This window comes from Protopterus annectens, chromosome 5.part1 (assembly GCF_019279795.1).
Source record: "Protopterus annectens isolate FY-2018-M chromosome 5.part1, PAN1.0, whole genome shotgun sequence".
In the NCBI taxonomy this organism is placed as follows: domain Eukaryota; kingdom Metazoa; phylum Chordata; order Ceratodontiformes; family Protopteridae; genus Protopterus; species Protopterus annectens.
Window position 1 is genome coordinate 434433087 of NC_056736.1, and position 20335 is coordinate 434453421.

Genomic DNA, 20335 nt, shown 5'->3' on the forward strand with positions numbered 1-20335 from the left:
AGTGTATGTGGTCCATGTGCCTGCTGTACAACATGATGGTACAATGAAGTACACATCTACTATCTGTAGACATGTACTTGTCACATAGTCTACTACATGCCTATGATCCTATCTTCAATAAAGCATATGTTAGTCTAGGCATGTTGTGCAGCTTTCACCACCCCATTGGGTAGTCTCCCAAGCCCTCGTTCTAATAATTAGTACCCTAAGCCCCTTTCTAGTGGGGCTGCTGATGTGATGGCTGGCGTGAATTGTCTGTTTCCCATCCACTCATCAAGGTTCCTATTGAAGAGTGTCAGCGAGGGGCTCTGTCTGATGTACATTGGGACTGTTCCACAGTAAGGCAAGTGTCTGGGATGGTAATCTATCCCACCAGCATGTTGTATTCATTGTTGTGATGAGGTTCATATCACTGGAGTGTGTAGGGTGACTTAATTTTGTTATCTGTAGATGGAGCATGCTCAGCAGTTATGTGTTGGGCATAGCTCTGTATGTTAGGCAGAGTGTGCCTCTGAGTAGGCGGTATGCAACGAAGAACAGATTTAGTTTCACCAGTTGTGTTGCATAAAACAATTGTTTGACGCCAGTAATCCTCTTGGTGAGGTACCTCTGTGGTCTCTACAGCTGCTGGATATGCGTAGATGAGTACATCCAAAATGGTGCATTGTACTCAATGATGGGTCTGATGACTTAAGAGTAGAGGGCCACCACTACCTCTTCGGATCCTGATGCAAACCCTTTGTTGATTAGGTGGGCCACATAGGATTTCCCAATCATTTTGGCAACATGGTTGTCAAAGGAAAGATGACTATCTACTTGTGTCCCCAGATCCCTTATTACCTTGTCAGTTTTAAGGGGGTAACACCTATGTGGTAGTTTGTGTGTACTTTGTTTTCACCAAAGGGGATCACTGTGCATTCCTCCACATTGAGCTTGAGGCCATGATTCTGACACCACACATCTGTCTCATGGAGTCCCTTCTGGAGAATATTTGTGTCATCCGGGGAGTCTATTATGGCAAACACTTTACAGTTCCCAGCAAACTTAGTCAACCACAACCCTCCTGTGTTGGCATGTACATTTGAGAAGTCTATACCAAACAGGAGGGACCCCAGGCCTGAACCCTGGGGCCACCAGTTGTTACTGGCGTAGAGTCTGACATGTAGCCAGCAACTCTTAATTTGTGGAATCTATCTGTGAGCCAGTTTGCAATCCATCTTGTGATGTATTTATTCATGCCCAGGTTGGTGAGTTCATCTATGATACCTGACTGGGGAGTGGTGTTAAAGGCTGTAGTGAGGTATAAGTAGGCTGTGTTGAGCTCATTTCAATCATCTGTAGCCTGGGTAACAGTCTCAAAGAAATCCACCCAGTTCAGGAGGCATGATCTGCATATGATGAAGCCAAACTGGATGTGCTCAACTGTGTGAAGGTTCACAATCTCTTTATTGTTGACTTCCATTATGATTGGCTCCATTGCCTTAAAGAGCAGACTCGTCAGGCTCATAGAGCATGAATGCCAAGGGGGTTTTGTGGCCCCACCCCTGTGGAGTGTAAAGAATGTTGCTGTGCAAAATTCTATGGGTACATATCCTGTACAGAGCATGTAGAGAGAGGTGTTGGTATCCTTAATGAATATGGATACATCCCCAACCTATGTGCTATGATCCAGGTCCTGATGTTGGAAGGTATGGAATGTGTAGTATCCTGGTAGTGCTGGTGTGCTCTCTGGAGCCTTGAACTAGGTTTCTGTTACTGGACCCACCCTCCATTAAGGAAACCATGTTAAAAATGTCTTGAAAGCCAATTTCATGCTTCTTAAGGCAGAAGTGCTGAACTTCAGGACACCCATGCAGATGGACAATACTGTTATGACTACTGAATCCTTCACAATTGCACTTTATAAGCACTTAAATGAGTGTTTACATCGTGCTATCCCAAACAGAACCAAGACGCTATCCTCCAAGAAAAGGAAACCAATCTGGTGGTCCCCTGCCATAAACAAACTGCACAACAGAAGGAAGAAACTGTTGCAAAAGAGGGTAAAATCCCATGAGTGGAGGAGCTCCCTGGTCAGCCTCAAGAAGAAGCTGCGATCCCTGATAAAATCCTCCAAAGATAGTTATGAAAACAAAGTTGGCACTGATTATAAAGACAATCACAAAGCATTCTATAGCTATGTCAAAAATCTCAATGGCAACACTCAGATCTGCTCTGAGTTACAGCACAATGGCACTAAATATACAGACCCAACTGATATTGCCAACAGCCTGGCAGATAGGATCAGTGCTAACTTTACCCCCCTTTCACCCATGAAAGAGCACCTCTCTATACTGGAAGAATGCAAAGTTGCTGTCATCATGGCTGCACAGGTAAAAACCACTCTCCAAAGCAGGAACACAGCATCCATGGGACCAGATTACATCCCAGGCTGTGTTCCACGTGAACTACAGAATGAACTGGCACCACACCTACATACCATGTTCAATCATAGCCTCACCTCAGGGGTTGTGCCTGCAGAATGGCGCACAGCAACAGTTATCCCTCTACACAAGAGGGGAGCCACCACTTACCCCGGGAACCAGTGCCTCATTAGCCTGATGAGCCTGGTCTGCAAGGCCATGGAACGTATCATCATGGAACTTATAAACAAAGACATTGGTCATCTCCAAACTCTGGACCACAACCATTTTGGGTTTGTAAAAGGCAGATCATGTCTCCTAAACCTGATAGACTTATTTGAAGCAGTCACCAAAGCAGTAGACAAGGGTAAGGTGGTTCACACAGCCTATCTAAATCTTGCCACGGCTTTCAACACCATCCCCCACTCTGGAATTATGGATAAATACACTAAACTAGGTATAAATCCATATGTCACAAGATGGGTTGGCAACTGGCTCACTGACACAACCCACACTGTGAAAGTAGCAGACACCAAGTCCGACTTCAGACCAGTGACAAGTGGAGTACCACAGGGTTCAGTCCTGGGTCCTGTCCTGTTTGGTATCTATTTCTCTGAAGTACAGGTTAACATGGAAGATCTCTGGCTAATGAAGTTCCCAGATGACTGCAAACTAGGAGCCATAATCAAGACTACTAACGATGTGGACATCCTACAAAAGGGCCTCACTGAGACAGATGCCTGGTGTCAAAGCCATGGCCTCAAGCTCAATGCCAAAAAGTGCATTGTATTCCCCTTTGGTAAAAACACTATACCCATGAACTACAACATAGGAGGTAGTATACTTAACACCGAACGTGTGATAAGATACCTTAGGACACAGGTGGACAGTAGACTTTCCTTTGATAATCACATCGCCACAGTAGTCAGGAAATCCTTCTACATGGCACACCTCATCACAAAAGGTGTCTCATGCAGAATAAAAGAGGTCATTGTTCCCCTCTACTCATCACTCATTAGATTCATTATAGTGTACAATGCCCCTTTTGCTATGTACCTCACAAGACATCTACAACAACTGGAAAGCGTGCAGAAATACCTCACAAAGAGGATTAGCGGCCTCAAATACATGCCATACACAGATCGTCTCAAAACACTACAGCTTTACTCTGTCGCATATCGTCTACTCAGAGGTGATCTCTGTCTATCATACAAAGCTATGTCAAAAACAGAGCTGTTGGACATGCTTCACTTAAAGAAATCACATATCCTCCGAGCATCGGCCCCAAAACCCAGACTGAAATACAAAAGGAGGGGGTGTATCCATTTTCATAAAGGATACCCACACCTCCAGGTTAGTGGCACAGCACGAGGCCTTGGAGACCATGCAAGTAACATTGGGCAAAGCTGCAGATCGTAGACTGCTACAGATCACATACCTTGTCTCAGGACCCTCACTCAGTATTAGAGAGAACACTGGGAAATATAAAGGTCCTACCATACACCATGATATGAGGAGATTTCAACTACCCAAACATTGACTGGTTGAATTACTCGAGTACAAAGTCCTTTGCCTAATGCTTCCTGGAGTTAATAAACTCAAATGGCCTGGATTAGCTGGTCACCATGCCCACTAGAGGTGACAAGATACTGGACCTGATCATCACCAACATGGGGGATCAGTGTTCCACACCAGAGGTAAACCACTCGCTGGTAATATCAGATCATGAAGTAATCACACTGGACATCCACATCCCGACCCCCCCCCCCCCAGTCAACAAAACCACTGTGAAAAACATTTCAAAAGCAAACTTCACACTTCTCAAGACCAAAGTGGAAAGTTTCAAAGCCTCGTTGCTACAGGATAATGGTATCCAATCTGCAGAATCCTTTACAAGTGCATTATATGAGCATCTACAGGGATACATGGATCGAGCCATCCCAATAAAAACCAGGACTCACTCCTCCAAAAAGAAGAAACCAATCTGGTGGTCCTTGCCCATAAATAAGCTATACAACAGAAGGAGGAAACTAACACATGATAGAGCAAAATTCCAAAAAGGAAAGGCATCACTGATCATTATTAGCAAGAAACTATGATTGCTCATAAAATAATCCAAGTCCAGTTTCTAAAGAAAAATTGCCAAGGAATCTAAAGATAACCACAAAGCCTTCTTTAGCTATATCAAACATTTAGGTGGCAACTGTCAGATACGCTTTCAGCTACTGCAAAATAGCAAAAAATACACTGAACCAACTGACATTGCCAACATCCTGGTGGACAAGTTCAGTGCAAACTTCACCCCCCCACCCCCAAAAGGGCCCATGTCCATCCCAGAAGAATGCAGAGCCCCAGACTTCATGGACAAGCAGGTAAAAACAGCCCTCTCCAAAGCTAAAAACACAGCATCAATGGGACTGGATGGTGTCCCAGGCTGAATCTTACATGAGTTCCAAAAGGAACTAAACCCTCACCTACATTCACTGTTCAGACTCAACCTTACCACAGGCTATGTACCCAAAAGAATGGCGTACAGCAACAGTCATCCTGCTCCACAAAGGTGGTGCCACAACAGAACCTGGGAACTATCGCCCTATAAGCCTGACCAGCCTGTTCTGCAAAGCTATGGAGTGAATTATCATGGAACTCATAAACAGAGACATTGGGAACCTCCAGATACTGGACCCTACCCAATTTGGCTTTGTTAAAGGCAGATCCTGCCTCCTTAACCTAGTTGAATTCTTTGAAACAGTTGCCAAGGCCATAGATGAAGGGAAGGTAGTCCACACAGCCTACCTGGACCTCACTAAGGCCTTTGACACCATTCTCCACTCTGGCATCATAGACAAGCTTACCAGCTTGAACATTAACCCCTATGTCATGATATGGGTGGCCAACTGGCTCACGGATAGAACACACATGGTCAGAGTTGCAGGTGCCATGTCCGACTCTAAACCAGTCACAAGTGGCATCCCACAGGTCTCGGTCCTGGGACCCCTCCTGTTCAGTATATACTTCTCTGAGGTACAGGCAAGTACGGAGGACTATGGCTGACCAAGTTTCCAAATGACTGTAAACTGGGGGCCATAATTGACTCTCTGGCTGACACAGACATCCTCCAGAAGGGTCTTACAGAGACAGATACCTGGTGTCAAAACCATGGCCTCAAGCTGAATGGCAAAAAATGCATAGTCATCCCCTTTGGAAAAAACAAAGTGCCCACAAATTACCACATAGGTGGTAATCCACTAGGTACGGAAAATGTAATTAGGGACCTGGGGACCCAGGTAGATAGTAACCTCTCCTTTGATAATCACATTGGCAAAGTGGTTAGTTATTCCTTCTATGTAGCCCACCTAATCACGAAAGGGTTCACCTCTAGATCAAGAGAGGTCATTGTGCCCCTCTGCTCATCACTCATTAGGCCCATAATAGAGTACAATGCCCCATTTGGTATGTACATTAATTGGCACATGCAACAGCTGGTAAGACCACAGAAGTACTTCACCAAGAGGATCATGGGCCTCAAGGAGATGCCCTATGCAGCTCGACTAGAGAAACTCCAGCTCTACTCGGTTGCTTACTGCCTGCTCAGAGGTGATCTATGCCTGATGTATAAGGCCATGACCAACCCGGAATTAATAGACATGCTCCACCTGAAGAAAAACAAATTTCTTAAAGCCACATGCTCCAGTGAATTAAACCTCAGCAAAACAATAAACAGGACATGCTGGAGGGATAGCTTCCTGTCCCAGAGACTTCCCTCACTCTGGAATAGAATCCCAGTTGATGTTAGGCAGAGACACTTACAGACTCTCTTCAAGAGGAATCTTGATGAGTGGATGGGAAATTGTAAATTTACCCCTGGGATCACGTCAGTGGCCCTGTAGACAGAGGCCTAGGAAACTAATTTAAAAGGGAGGCGAAAGCCAACACATTCTGGCTAGGCTTATAAATGCCCTTGGGCAGATAGCCTAGTACCTACGTATGAACCTATGAACCTACACGCTCTAGGGACCTAAACCTTGTCACCACAATAAACAGAACATGCTGGAGGGATAGATTCCTGTCCCACAGACTTCACATACTCCAGAAAAAACTATCTATCTATATCAAACAAAGCTCCTCATTAACACTCTTCAAGGAAAGTCTTGATTATTGGATGGGAAATAGGAAATTCACTCTGGGAATCACTTCTTTGTCTCTGCACAATAATGGCACAGGAAAATAAATTTCTTGGGTGGCAAAAGCCAGGGTACCTTTTTGGCTGGCCTTGTATAGGCCCCAGGGCCGATAGACTAGTACCCACCTATGAACATATGAACCTTTGAAACTTGCCTAAAAAAGGTAATATGTGGACAGCACGAGCCTTGGCCAGTATTCAGAAGCATAGGTGAGACAGGTGCAAACCAACTGTAGTGAAGCAACAAGGCTTGTCTATCATGTCATCACAGGCAGACAGAGACTGGATCCCCTTTGAATGACACCAGAAGCTCAGCCAATTGTTAAAGTTTATCATCTTTCTGTTATATTGCAGTATCATGTAGGTGAAGGTAAGATGCTACTCAAGGTTTGACCCTGTGTGTGCCAGCATGTGGTGCATCAACCCATATATGATATGGTCATGGCCTATGCATACAATACACTCAAAATACACCTAGTATGATAAGCCTGCTGAGGTTAGCAAATGTGAAAAAACCCTTTGTGCAAACTGTCAGCAAGTAATGTCTGTATTGCACCCTGTAACTCCATATTGCTTGCTGAAGTGTAAAGACGTACTTAGTTTTGATTAAGAACACCGCACTTGCCAACTTTGTGTGTGTGTGTGTGTGTGTGTGTGTGTGTGTGTGTGTGTGTGTGTGTGTGTGTGTGTATGTGTGCGTGTGTGTGTATGTGTCTCCCTGGGGAGGAGCAACTTTTTGGAGACTACTCAAACACCTTAGAAGTGGTATACTCATCTTTGTCAAGTCCAATGATGTCACCATCCTGCAATATATACCTGTGGAAAGGTGAAATCCCAGTAATGTGTATAGTGTGTCATGTAAATGTGTACTGCTGTAGTGTTATAATGTAGTTAGGTAGGGGTTTGAATCCTGCATTTGCCAACCATGTGTGTGTGCCCCGCTGGGAAGGATCGACCTTTTTGGAGATTACTCACACACCTTAAAAGTGGTATACTCATCTTTGTTAAGTCTGATGATGTCACCATCCTACAAATATACCTGTGGAAAAGTGACATCCCAGTAATGTGTATAGTGCGTCATGTAAATGCATACTGCTGTAATATCATAATGTAGTTAAATAGGGGTTTGAATCCTGTACTTGCCAACTGTGTGTCACCCTGGGAAGTAGCAACCTTTTTGGAGACTACTCAAACACCTTAGAAGTGATATACTCATCTTTGTCAAGTCCGATGATGTCACCATCCTACAAATATACCTGTGGAAAAGTGAAATCCCAGTAATGTGCATATAGCATCGTGTAAATGCATACTGCTGTCGTATCATAATGCAGTTAGGAAAGAATTTGAATCTCGCACTTGCTGACTGTGTGTCTGTGCTCCAGGTGTGTGACACCGTTGGCCAATGTGGAGTGGGTTTTGATTTTTATAGTGTATGACATATCACAATGACAACTGTATGTGCATTACACATGTAAGGTAGCTGTGGGGCAAATCCATATACATACATGTGACCTCAAGTATTTCATAGGTGAATTCTCTGCTTTCTCCATGAACACATGTGTTATCTTTGCCAGAGCGTGCTGGCGCTTTCCAGACCTTCAGTCACTTCTGTATGCTTGTGACAAGCTTAGCCACTGCAGTGATCCCTGGGCTATGGCTTCAGTTTCACATCCACTCATCATGGTTTCTATTGAAGAGTGTGAATGAGGGTTTATGCTTGAGGTATATTTGAAACCTGTTCCAAAGCAAGCAAAGTCTGGCAAAGATGACTAATCATTATAGGTGTGCAACAACCTCTGTGGATCTGCATGCAAACCCTTTATTGCTTATGTGCTCCACAGGGGGATTTCCAAAACCCTTTGGTAATGTGATTATCAAAGGAGAGATGACTTAACACATGGCTCTATGTATACATTAGTACCTGTTCCACATTTGGGGGGCTACTACCTATGTGGTACTCTGGGGATACTTTGTTTTCTAAAAGTGGATAACTATGCTTTTTAGGCTTATAGCTTTACAGCATGAGTTTGACACCATGTATCTATCTGTATGATACCCTTTTGGAGGATGTGTGTGTCATCTGGAGAATAAAGTATAGCCCACAGTATGCATTTTCATCAGGTGTGGGCAGACATATCCCTACTGTGTTTGCTTGTACCTAAGAAAGCTATATGCCAAACAGGAGTGGTCCCAGGACTGAGTGCAGGTGAATACCACTTGTTACTGGCATAGAATAGTACATGGAGGCTGCAAATGTTACTGTGTGTCCTACATTTGTACGTCAGTTGTCAAGCCATCATCTAACAATTGTTTATGGTCAGTCTGTTGAGGTTGTGTCTAATACCAGTATGTGGGATAGGTATAATTTGCTGGTGAGCTATAGCTTGGTTGTGTTGACCTCCCCTCCCTCACCTATAGCCTTGTTGACTGGCTTGAAGTCTACTAGGTGTAGGACCCATGATCTGGCCTTTAGAGAACCTAAGTGGGTATGGTGCAGTGTTTGCAAGTTCATAATGTCTCGGTTAATGAGTTCCATAATGCTGTGCTCCATAGCCTTCCAGATAACATTGGTCTGGCTTATAGGGTGAGAGTTTCCAGGACCTGTTGTAGTTCTACCCTTAATCAATTTATGTTAACATTTGCACTGGGTGTGACGAGGGTGGACAGGTTTAAGAATAAGTATATTAGAGGGTCAGGCCAGGTTTGAAGGTTAGTAGACCATGCCAGATAGTCAGGCTTAAGTTGGTTTGTACATGTGCTGAGGAGGGATGCAGAGTATATTGTGAAATAGATGCTAAGGATGAAGCCGCCAGGTAACAGGAAAAGAGGAATGTCTAAGATGAGGTTTATGGCTGTGGTGAGAGAGGACATGCAGGTGGATGGTGTGACAGCGCAAGATGCAGAGGGCAGGAAGACATGGAAATAGATGATGTACTGTGGCGACTCCTAATGGGACCATCCGAAAGGAGAGGAAGACGTTGTAGCTCAACCCTTGTGGACTGTGAACACCATTACCGTACGTCATTCCACATCTATGTAACCTGTATAGAGGTTCCATCTGGACAGAGCGTTTAGGTGAGTGGTGACTTCATATGTCAGCTTGTGTATGGCACATCCAGGGACACTGTCCAGTACCATTGCCATTGTGGTGTGGACCTTGTTAAAGAGATGTTTTAACTAGAGTGTCTGAATCATCAGGTATTATGTTCTGCAGGTCTGGAAATGTGGCCCTTGTATAGCGACAGGGTGGTGAAATCTACATTCAAACTGTCTGACAAGGAATTGGTAATGTCAGTCAGATAAGTGTACTTTGTGACCATTTACATTAACTGTGACCCAATCTAAGATTTCCCCCATAGATTACGAACAACAGTAAAGAAAGATTTAGTGTTGTCTTTGGAATCGTTGCCATTTTGTATTTTGAAGCTTGCCTTGTATGTTTATTGAGGGACTGAATTTTCCCAGTGATACTGACCAGAGAGGTTATCCCTTCTTGGTATGTAACTATTTTTTGGTATAACATCACACCTTCTATTATATATTTAGTTTATGACAGGGGTCCATGAGACTAATGCACTTTTACTGTATAAGTGAGAATTTATTGTGTTTGTGATAGCACAGTCCATGCAACCCTGTAGGTGAATAGTGTGCATTAATACAGGATTATGCAACTGGGACAGTGTTAACCTTAGTAATGCAAACCAATGACAGATAGTAACAACAGCATCACCCACAGCACAGTGTCAACCCGTGTCATACACACACATGCGTATTCAAGTTACAAAATGTATGTAGTACAATGCATACTGGCCACCAATAGAAACTATGGAGTGTTAACACTGGCCAATACAGGGCATGTCACCCTGCCCATGTGTCCAATATGCACGTACATGCAGACAGTGCACCTTCACCATGTTCTCAAATGTACACCTGCAAACCTGTGCTGCACACACCCCACACTTATTGTCCACTGTAAAACACATACTGACACAACTACACACATCAGCCAAGTGGCACATGGGCAAACAAAACACAATTGGAATAAACACTGGTGGAAACAATACAACATTGCTAATTACAGCTTTAATGCATCATGCCTGCTCAGCTACACCTTGAAGGATATCATTACACTTTACTGCTGACAACATGCTACACATTCAGCCATTGCTATACTTTATCAAAGTCACCCTGTGCATCAACACCATGTTAGCCTGTTCCTGCATCAATGTTACAGATGACAGGAGGTGGCACAGATTTCATCATATGCACAGGGTGTGTTGTTGGTTTGCCAGAGGCCTACACTGAGCCATACAATTGACATGTGTGTGTGAGTGTGTGTGAGAGGGCCATGAGTACTGTTATGGGCCAATGTTGATGTAATGTGTGTGGGTATGTGTTTGCCCTAGGTTTCTGGTTTATGTGTGTGTGTCTGCATGCACACAGTTCCACCATGTGGCTGCCATATATGGGGATTTGTGGGACAGCTAAAGACTGTAACTGGCAAGCTTTACAGATCACCATCTCTGGCCACAGATATGGAACCTGTGCCTGGCAGGGGTGCTACAGACAGTATCAGGTACTAATCCAGACTGGGTACTATCCTCAGAGGTTGACATATGTTCACTGGATCCAGGTCCCTGCTGGGACTGGCCAGAGACATGTGCACGTGGTCTTCTAGGATGGTCTATGGACAGCCCCCCCAACATTGCTGGGGCTGGTACTGGCACTACGGGAGCAGCTGTGACTTGCTGGACGTCCACAGCGACCTCTAGCTGCTGATATTGCTGAAATACATCCACATCGACATCTCAACCATCCTGCACTGTCCTGACACATGGACATGACATTGTGGAGGACATCCAATGTCTCACCCCAACGTCTATCAATGACCTCAGTGTAATTATGTATGGCACCTGCTTGGTCATGGATACTGTCATTTACAGAGGTGTTATGAGCCCTCTGTGCCCTTAGTCCCTTTCTGGTGTACCGCTCCATTCATGCCTGTGCCTCCATGACAGCCTGGAACATGCGTGTGGTTGAAAGAGTTGTGGCACATCTGCCAGGGGCATGATGACCAGCAGTGCTCTGAAGAGAACCCCTAGGAATCTGCCTATATGGTACCATTCCAGACATCTGGCTATGGCTGTTGTGTCCTGATACATGTGCCATAGATACCACACTGTCCTGGCCTGTGCCAACTGTGCACTGCCTCTCAGCTAAGGGCAATGGTGATGATGGATGTACAAGCAGTATGACTGTGTGCATGGATGGGGTGGAGACTTGTGTACTGTCAATTGGTGGCCCAACAACAGACTCTGACAAATCTGCCTGTGCCTCGACACACCTATCCTCATTATCACTGTCTCAGTGACATCAGGTAAACTGCTGTACTGAACCAGCCCCACCTCTGCACCTGTGAGAGGAAAACAGGAAACACACTTTAAGACCGGAACATGATGCCAGACCACATGCACACATGCACATATACACATGCACATGCACACATGCACATGCGCACACGCGCACATGCACATATGCACATGCATGCATGTGCACATGCACACATGTGCATGCACACATGCACACGCGCACATGTACACATGCACATGTGCACATGTGCACATGCACACATGCACATGCACACATGCACAGCCACAAATGTACATGCAGACATGCACATGCACACACATGCACATGTGCACATGCACACATGCACATGCACACATGTGCACATGCACATGCATGCATGCACATGCACACATGCACATGCACACAAGCACGCACACAAATACACTCCTCCCTAAAGCAGACACACACACGCACACACACACACACACACACACACACACACACACACACACACACACACACACACAAAACACCAGCAATCTCAGAACATACACAATAGCAGGTGATGGTGTGGTACAGTATCACAAGCAAAACTGTCATATCACACATGTCAGCTTGCAGGACATGTGTTGCTCAACAGCATGCAGTGCAAGTGTAGACAGTCCTTGTTACTAACAGTATACATGGCTTTGATGCATGTGTTTTGTTATTAGGTGATTGGCCTCCCCCTGGAATACAATGCATACATGGACACAACATTGCTGTGCAAGTATTCAAAACTCTGTAATGTACTGTGCACCATAACTCACAGGTCTACATACCATGGCTGGATGTGTATCTGTGTGTCAGATAGGTATCCAATGCTGATTACAGGCTCTGTGTCTTTAGCAAATAATTGTGGACACCGTTTTAGCGCATGCATGATGAGTATTCACACAACATCATCAATGGTGCATATATAATTGATGGAATACCATTCGTCCACATACCCAATGTACAGTAGTTATGGTGAGTGTAGATCATATTGTGGACATGCCAGTGTCATCCATGACATGGCATGCTAAAACACAACTGCATATTTAAACATCACCCATACCCAATGCGTGTCATATGACCTAGCCACTCAATAGCATCACAAGACATATATGTGTCAGTTGTGCAAATGGTGATTGGTATGCATATTGTTTAGATGTGCATATGTTTGCACACAGACAACATTGAGGTGTATAGCAATGAAAGCTATGTGTAGTACTGTGGTTACAATAACTGGATGGGGCATAGTACCATAGGCCATCATCATGAAGCATCATGTGGTCACTCAAGGCTACAAATGTTTCCCAAACCAGCACTAATCATGCTGTACTGGAACTGTACTACCTTGGCTACTATCACCACTTTACAACCACTTGTTACATGGGTATGTAAGGAGACCAATAAGGAGCATTCCCTGACATGAATGTGTAGTGTCTTGCAGAGTGTTTAAATACCCCATGATAGGCCTCTACCCCTCAGGTATATTATGTGTAATGTGTAGATGAGATTTTGGATACTGGAGTGTGTCTTTACAGAGGGTTTGTGAATCCTTTATGTGTAGCATGCTAAAATGCTCTGTGTATGACATAGTTGTGTATGTTATGTGCATGTTGAGTATAAACTTTGCCTATCCAGTGGTCACTACAGTGTAGCCACATTTGTTTGAGATGATCTGGGTATTGCATGTGTTTGAGGCAGCTAATCACATTAGTGAGATGTGCGTGGTCTTACAAAAAACATGCACAGCATGCATTATGGGTAGGTGTGTTACATGTGTACATGGCCTACACCTTAACCATGACATGCACTTTTTATTTGCAATAATAAATGTAGAACACACTCACCAGCATCTGTCCGCTGCCTTGATGTCACCCCAGAGGGACCTACATAGAGATGAGACAGTTTGTCAGTGGCCACAACTGTGGCAGAGACAGTTTGTCAGTGGCCACAACTATGGCATTGCTACTGTGTGTTTGCAATCTTACAGTAGAACAACAGTTTACATTCATAGGCCTATATATTATGTTCCAAATGATCAGTATTGCACAACAACAGGCTCCATATCTTCTAACTACACACTCCACATCTCACATATGCATGATCTACCAATACAGATAACAGTAGTCTACAGAAATACCATGTTACCTGCATGTTCCATGTGTGCTTGCTGGGTGGCTGCAACCTCCATCATGGTGTATGTCTGCTGCTGTTGTTGTTGGGCAGGTGCCACGAAGCTCAGGAGCAGCTCCTCCACTCTGGTGAGGGGGGGGGGGTGGATATTAACACCACCTCCTGTTGCAAGCTGTTTTTTCCGCACATCAGAAGCACGCTGACGGACATGTCTGAGTAGATCATTGCAGTGATGGCGTACCTGCTCATATGTCCGGTTATGCAGGCCTGCCTCATTTACCCTCCAGACAACATCTTGCCACATTGAAGTATGCTCCTGCTAGTTCTGGCTGGTTCATGAGAATATTAGACTGTAGTGCTGAATCATACAGCTAGTAATGATCTCATCTTCAGCACTACTATAGCTGGGATTTCTGTGATGTGCCATGATCCCTGGAAGACATAAAGAAAAAATATGTCTGAGCAAGTCATATGGCACATTTAACATTATACAGTACAGATATCACTGAACTGCCATATATAGCAACCTATTAGCTAACTGAGAGTAAAACACTTTAACTACCACTTATCACTGCTCACCCCACAACTGCTTGAAAGTGCCTGGCTCACTCTATCTAATGAACCATGTTCTGCACAGCAACAAAATAAAATTACTGTATAAGACTATACAAGAGTACCTGGTACACTGTATGCAACACAAGGCACCATCTAGCCACAGCAGATATACATCAAGCTGATGTGTAAAGAAGTATGTCATCCATCACAATGAGTGCAAGGTCCAGTAAATGTATTACTATTATAACACACAACTTTTTAATGGCAAACCCGTGGCCAAAATATTTGCACAATTGGGAATATAGGTCGCATACTGCTGTAGTCCACTATAAATGTTGCTAGATGCGCAGTTATATGTTTTACCACACATATGACAGAGGACATGATACAGACATACCCACACACACATCAGACATAATTACAGGACACAAAGGTATGGCAACTCAGATAAGCTTTATGTGTATACTATACAGTACTGTGTGTCAGTACTTACAAAACCTTAATCTTGAGGAATGTAATCTGTGATGAATACAGGGACCACACAAAACAGTGGATGCAAGCAATGTGGACATACACCATACTTTGCTGTACAGGCCCAGAGCTTCAAGTAGTACTACAGTACACACAGGATTTGGATTCAACATCAGTACCAATCAATAATCATAGATGTAGTTCTTTAGCCTCCAATGACACACCCCAGTTAAAACCAAGGGACTTAATCACACTGTATGCCATAGCACTGTTTTGCCTAGCAACAGAATACACATCTTTTTCTGGAATCAAAGCAAGGACGCATAATACCATGACATAAACAGTTTCCCACTAAGCTATCCCACAAATACATATCTTTGATGTATTCACAAACACATTGACCATCACAGTCAGTCAACAGTACAGATAATCTATTGCAACAAGTAGATGTAGGTGTGTATGAGTATATATGACTCTCTCTCTCTCTCTCTCTATCTATATATATATATATATATATATATATATATATATATATATACATATACACATTCATTGGTGTACATATACATATATATGTAGGCACATATACATTTCACCTTTCATAGTGGGAATATCAATTATACTAAGGATGTGAGTTGTACAGTAATGTAATAATATTGCACAGTCTTGTGATAAATGCATTGAAAGTGTTCACAGCCCAGATAGCTTTAGCAGGCCTCACTGGCTTCAACATTGCAAACTGAACAAACCACCCACACTGTTTAACCACCACATGTCATATACCAGCACTGTATGCTGTCTTGTTTGTCACACACTAAAATCTACATACAAATATGTGCATACTAACCTTCACCAACATATATATCTCCACCCTTCACAAACAGTTGCAATATGTCCCCTGCTCTATGCACATATACAGATGTGAATATATATGACACATATATATTTCTCCGTATGTGTGTGGCATACACACACAAGGTCCACACTGTTGTAAGTCCCTGGACCTCACAGCTGAACTATTGGGCCTTGTTGCAACACAAACAGGTGTCACATGTGAACACACGCTAACATTAGAGGGGGGTATATATAGCTACAAATGCTAGATAAGCATACTAGACTGCTACAGCAGTTGCCAATGCTAAGCTACACTTTAATATGACTATCATGCATGTGTTGCTCTGTCACACCCATGTTTATAGAATGGCAGCACTAATCCCCCCCAACAGCCATTAGCCACACTACTGTACAGAACTCAGATAACATGGATCAGATTTTTGACATTTAATGCTGAGCTACACATTTCACAGGTATGTCCCACTGCCCACAGGTACACACTATATTGTCCATAGCAGTAGTTAAGCAGGACATCTGTGCATAGATAAGTACTGCTGCCACATATGAATGGTTCACATTATGTAGACTACTCTTCAAAAACATCTACTACATGCCAATAAATACATATGGTCACATACCTTTCCTTTGTATGATTTGGTATTATTTCTTTTTCTTTTTCCTTTTCTCTGTCTCTCTCTCTCTCTCTCTCTCTCTCTCTCTCTGTCTATCTCTCTCTGTCAGTCTCTGCAATAGAATGATTGAGTTTGTTGGCAGCGATTGCAGCCTGCTTTTGTAGGTATTTGCACATGAGCATGTGATGGCCTCTGCACCAATTAGTGGCCACCATTTGCTAACTGCATGCAGCCTGCTGTGTAGTAAGTACAGTAATCGCTGCCATAGCAACCCAGTACTATAAATTGCTAACTCAGGTAGGCGTGGCCCTTTCAGCTTTCCAAGATGAAGATCATCCTTGTTTTCTGTGGACATCATTGTTTAAGACAGAAGGTTGGTATAGTTCTTATATCAGAAGCCAGAGGTGTAGCCAGTGATTTACATTTTGTACTCAGACCTAAATGTTGCTGCTTCCAGTACACACTTGTCACTGTAGAAATGTACTCACCCCTCAAAATGCTAACCCAAGATACATGAGAGGATGTACTTTCTTTTCAAATATTACAATTAACTGCCATACAAAGCTAGTTATTGAGATGTATTCCTTTGGCACAAGAATTGTTTGTGAACTGCTATACTGTGAATATTCATTTACTCAGTTCTAAACAGTTTGTGCTTTTTTAGTGTTGACATTAGCACAAGCTGCTCAGGAAAACTGGACACATTTCAGTTCTGTGAGTATGCTTACCTACATCATTGGTAGACCCTGCACACACAGATTCAGGTCAGAGTAATGGTGCCTGACCTGCTCACCAGTCTGAGGAACACCAGCGGCACTAGTGAGATCATGATCTAGACAGTTCCAGGCCTCCGTTTTGTATTGGGTGCCATGGTACTGGCCCCACAGGAGTCTTTCTTCATGATTGAGGACAAGGAGCCAAACCATTACTTAGGACTCCTCAATGCCTCAACGTTGCGCTGGAAATCGAGTGCCTTCTCCAACATCTGCCATGCTGACTGCAGAAGGGAGCTACAACCAGTTATGGCAAGTATTCCCACCTGTGGAGCTTAAATATGCCTCATTTCCCGCACTTATTTGTGATTGGCCAGTTTTGAAAAAACTCAGCTGTAGGCACACCTGCTTAGCTGATGTTAGCAATGTTTAATATTCCTTTGATAGATATGTGTCTGTTGAAAGTGCATGGTTATGAAATGCTGTCATGGCTTAGTGGTTATGTACTGTGTCTATAGTGCACAGTATCCCGAGTTTGAGCCCTGTCACTGTTTTTTATTTTCCTACTGGCCAGACCTGAATGGTTAAGGTACAGTAAAGGAGGTGTGGCCATGTTTAGCCGACTTTGCTCAACTTTGCCCAACTTTGCTCAGCGTTGCTCGACATTGCCCGACATTGCGCTGGTTAGCACGGTGCGCAGCTACGTGCAACCATGTTTATTTGTGTGAGTTTGCGCGATGTGCAGCTCCACGCGAAGACATTGCACTAGTTAACACAGTGCTCAGCTACGAGCAATTAAATATAAATATGCTCAATACTGGTAAAATGTGCTTAATAGTGCTGTACATTGCTTAAAATAAGTTACTCATGCATCAGTATGCATAACTATATATATATATATATATATATATATATATATATATATATATATAGATATATATATATAAAATTCGTTCACTACTACATATAACTTTTCAAACAAAACTTTAAATAATAAATGTCAGGAAATATTTTTTTATGCAGATTTCCAACAGAAAATGAAAAGTGTAGTGGTGGGACTCGAACCGGGAATGCATCCTCTTTGTGCGAAGGCTCTAACCACTATGCTATTGCTATTTTGCTTAATTTGCATATATTTTTCTTATTATCCCCTTCGGTGTCTAAACTGCTAACTGTAGCTAAGCAATGGGTAAACCCACGCAAACACGTGCAAATACGGACAGCTATATCGGAAATGAAAAAAAAAAACATTTCTTTTACTTTTTATATTTGTACGGGGTTTACTATATGGGGGAGTTTAGTGTTAGAATGTACACATGTGAGCAGACTCGCTCATGTAACTAGACATTTCCCGAGTTTCAAACTTGCAGGGGTGTGGATTTTTGGACTGATCGGCAGTCCGACAAACCCCCTACACTCGTCCATGCTCCATGTTAGTTTTAGAGTTTAGGCAACGCACCCTCATTAATATGCATGGCGCGCTGCCATCTTACTCTTAGACTGGCTCTTCCATGTAAGACTAATTTAGTCTTACATGGAAGATTAGTGAATCCTGGGGAATGTCTTTGTAACTTTCTGAATAATGATGTATGTATATAACGGCACAAGCGGTGCAGGATTTGAAAACATATTAGGAATGGTTTACATTTATGTGGCATAACATGCAATGTATTTTTTTCTTTTTTGAATTTAAGCTACTCATGCCTTTTAAAATTGTAATGTTGCAATATAATTGCATACTATGGCTGCTAAATGTAATAATGTGGCTTGTGTCACCTGCAATGTTCACACCACTAATTATGGTAATAACACACCTCTTTCTGCATGCTGTGGAACAGATAGTAGATGTGCAATACTATGAGTAAAGAAAATTAGCAAAGTAATAATTTAGTTGAATACAAAGATCACAGCAATGCAGCTTTGCAAACGTGGCAACAGTGCTTCATTGACATAGTATAATGATCAAGTCTCACTTGTCCTGGAATATGCTGGGAAGAACTTCTCCTGTACAATCATTATGGACCTTTCCTGAATATTTGCTCTCCCATAAAACAATAACACCATCAGTTAAACAACAGCACATCACACACATGAACAACACGTATATTCCTTTTAATTTTTTGTACAACAGTTGGTATGGAGCACTGTCAGTGTTGAGGAATGACTGTAGAGAAATTGCTCTTCACCTACGGAAAACAAAAAATAATTGTGCATGCACTAAGACTTTGTCATTGGGAATATAAATAAGCCTGGCTTTGGCATGCATCAGTTAGCATGGAAGATATTACAAAAATTAATGCAATGAGAATTTTTTTAACAGAAGATATCACAATTGCCTGAAATTATCGCTCCAATAAAGGAACACAGTATAATGCAACAAATTCAGAGTTGTCAGAAGCAGGTATATTTATCAATATCTATCTATAAATAGATATAGCCACTCATGTACAGATATATAGACCTCTGGTTACACTCCTCAAATGTCAGTTCCCTTGTAGCTTTAACAGTTAATGCGCAGATTTCAGATGATTGTGCTGCTTTTTGTCATGGGATCAATTCCAAGGTGAACTGACTCATTCATTATCACTGTTTATGTGACACTACGGCATCCTGAACTACCCAGATAAAATGTACAGAAGAACATCAATATAATGCAGATGATTTCATATTTGTTATGCCAGAGTGTCAAAATTATGAATGCTATAAACCAGCCCTGAGTAATTGACCTGAGGTTGGATTATATAGTTGAAATGCAACTGAGACAGGGAGTGTATCTATATACTGTGTGGCACAAGTGGCCAATTCTTGCTGCCATGTTTCTCACCTAAACAGGACATGGAAGAAATAATACATACATGCATTTAACTCTAGCCCATCTGTGGGCTTTCTGTCGTGAACATGTAGTTCTGTATGATATCCATTTTTGCTTACACACTGGTGAATGTGAGATCTAATTGGGGAGCCAATTCCCTGCTATTTTTCTTGAAATCTTTGAATGGAAGACATGGCAGGTGATGGTGAGGGTAGTGCTCA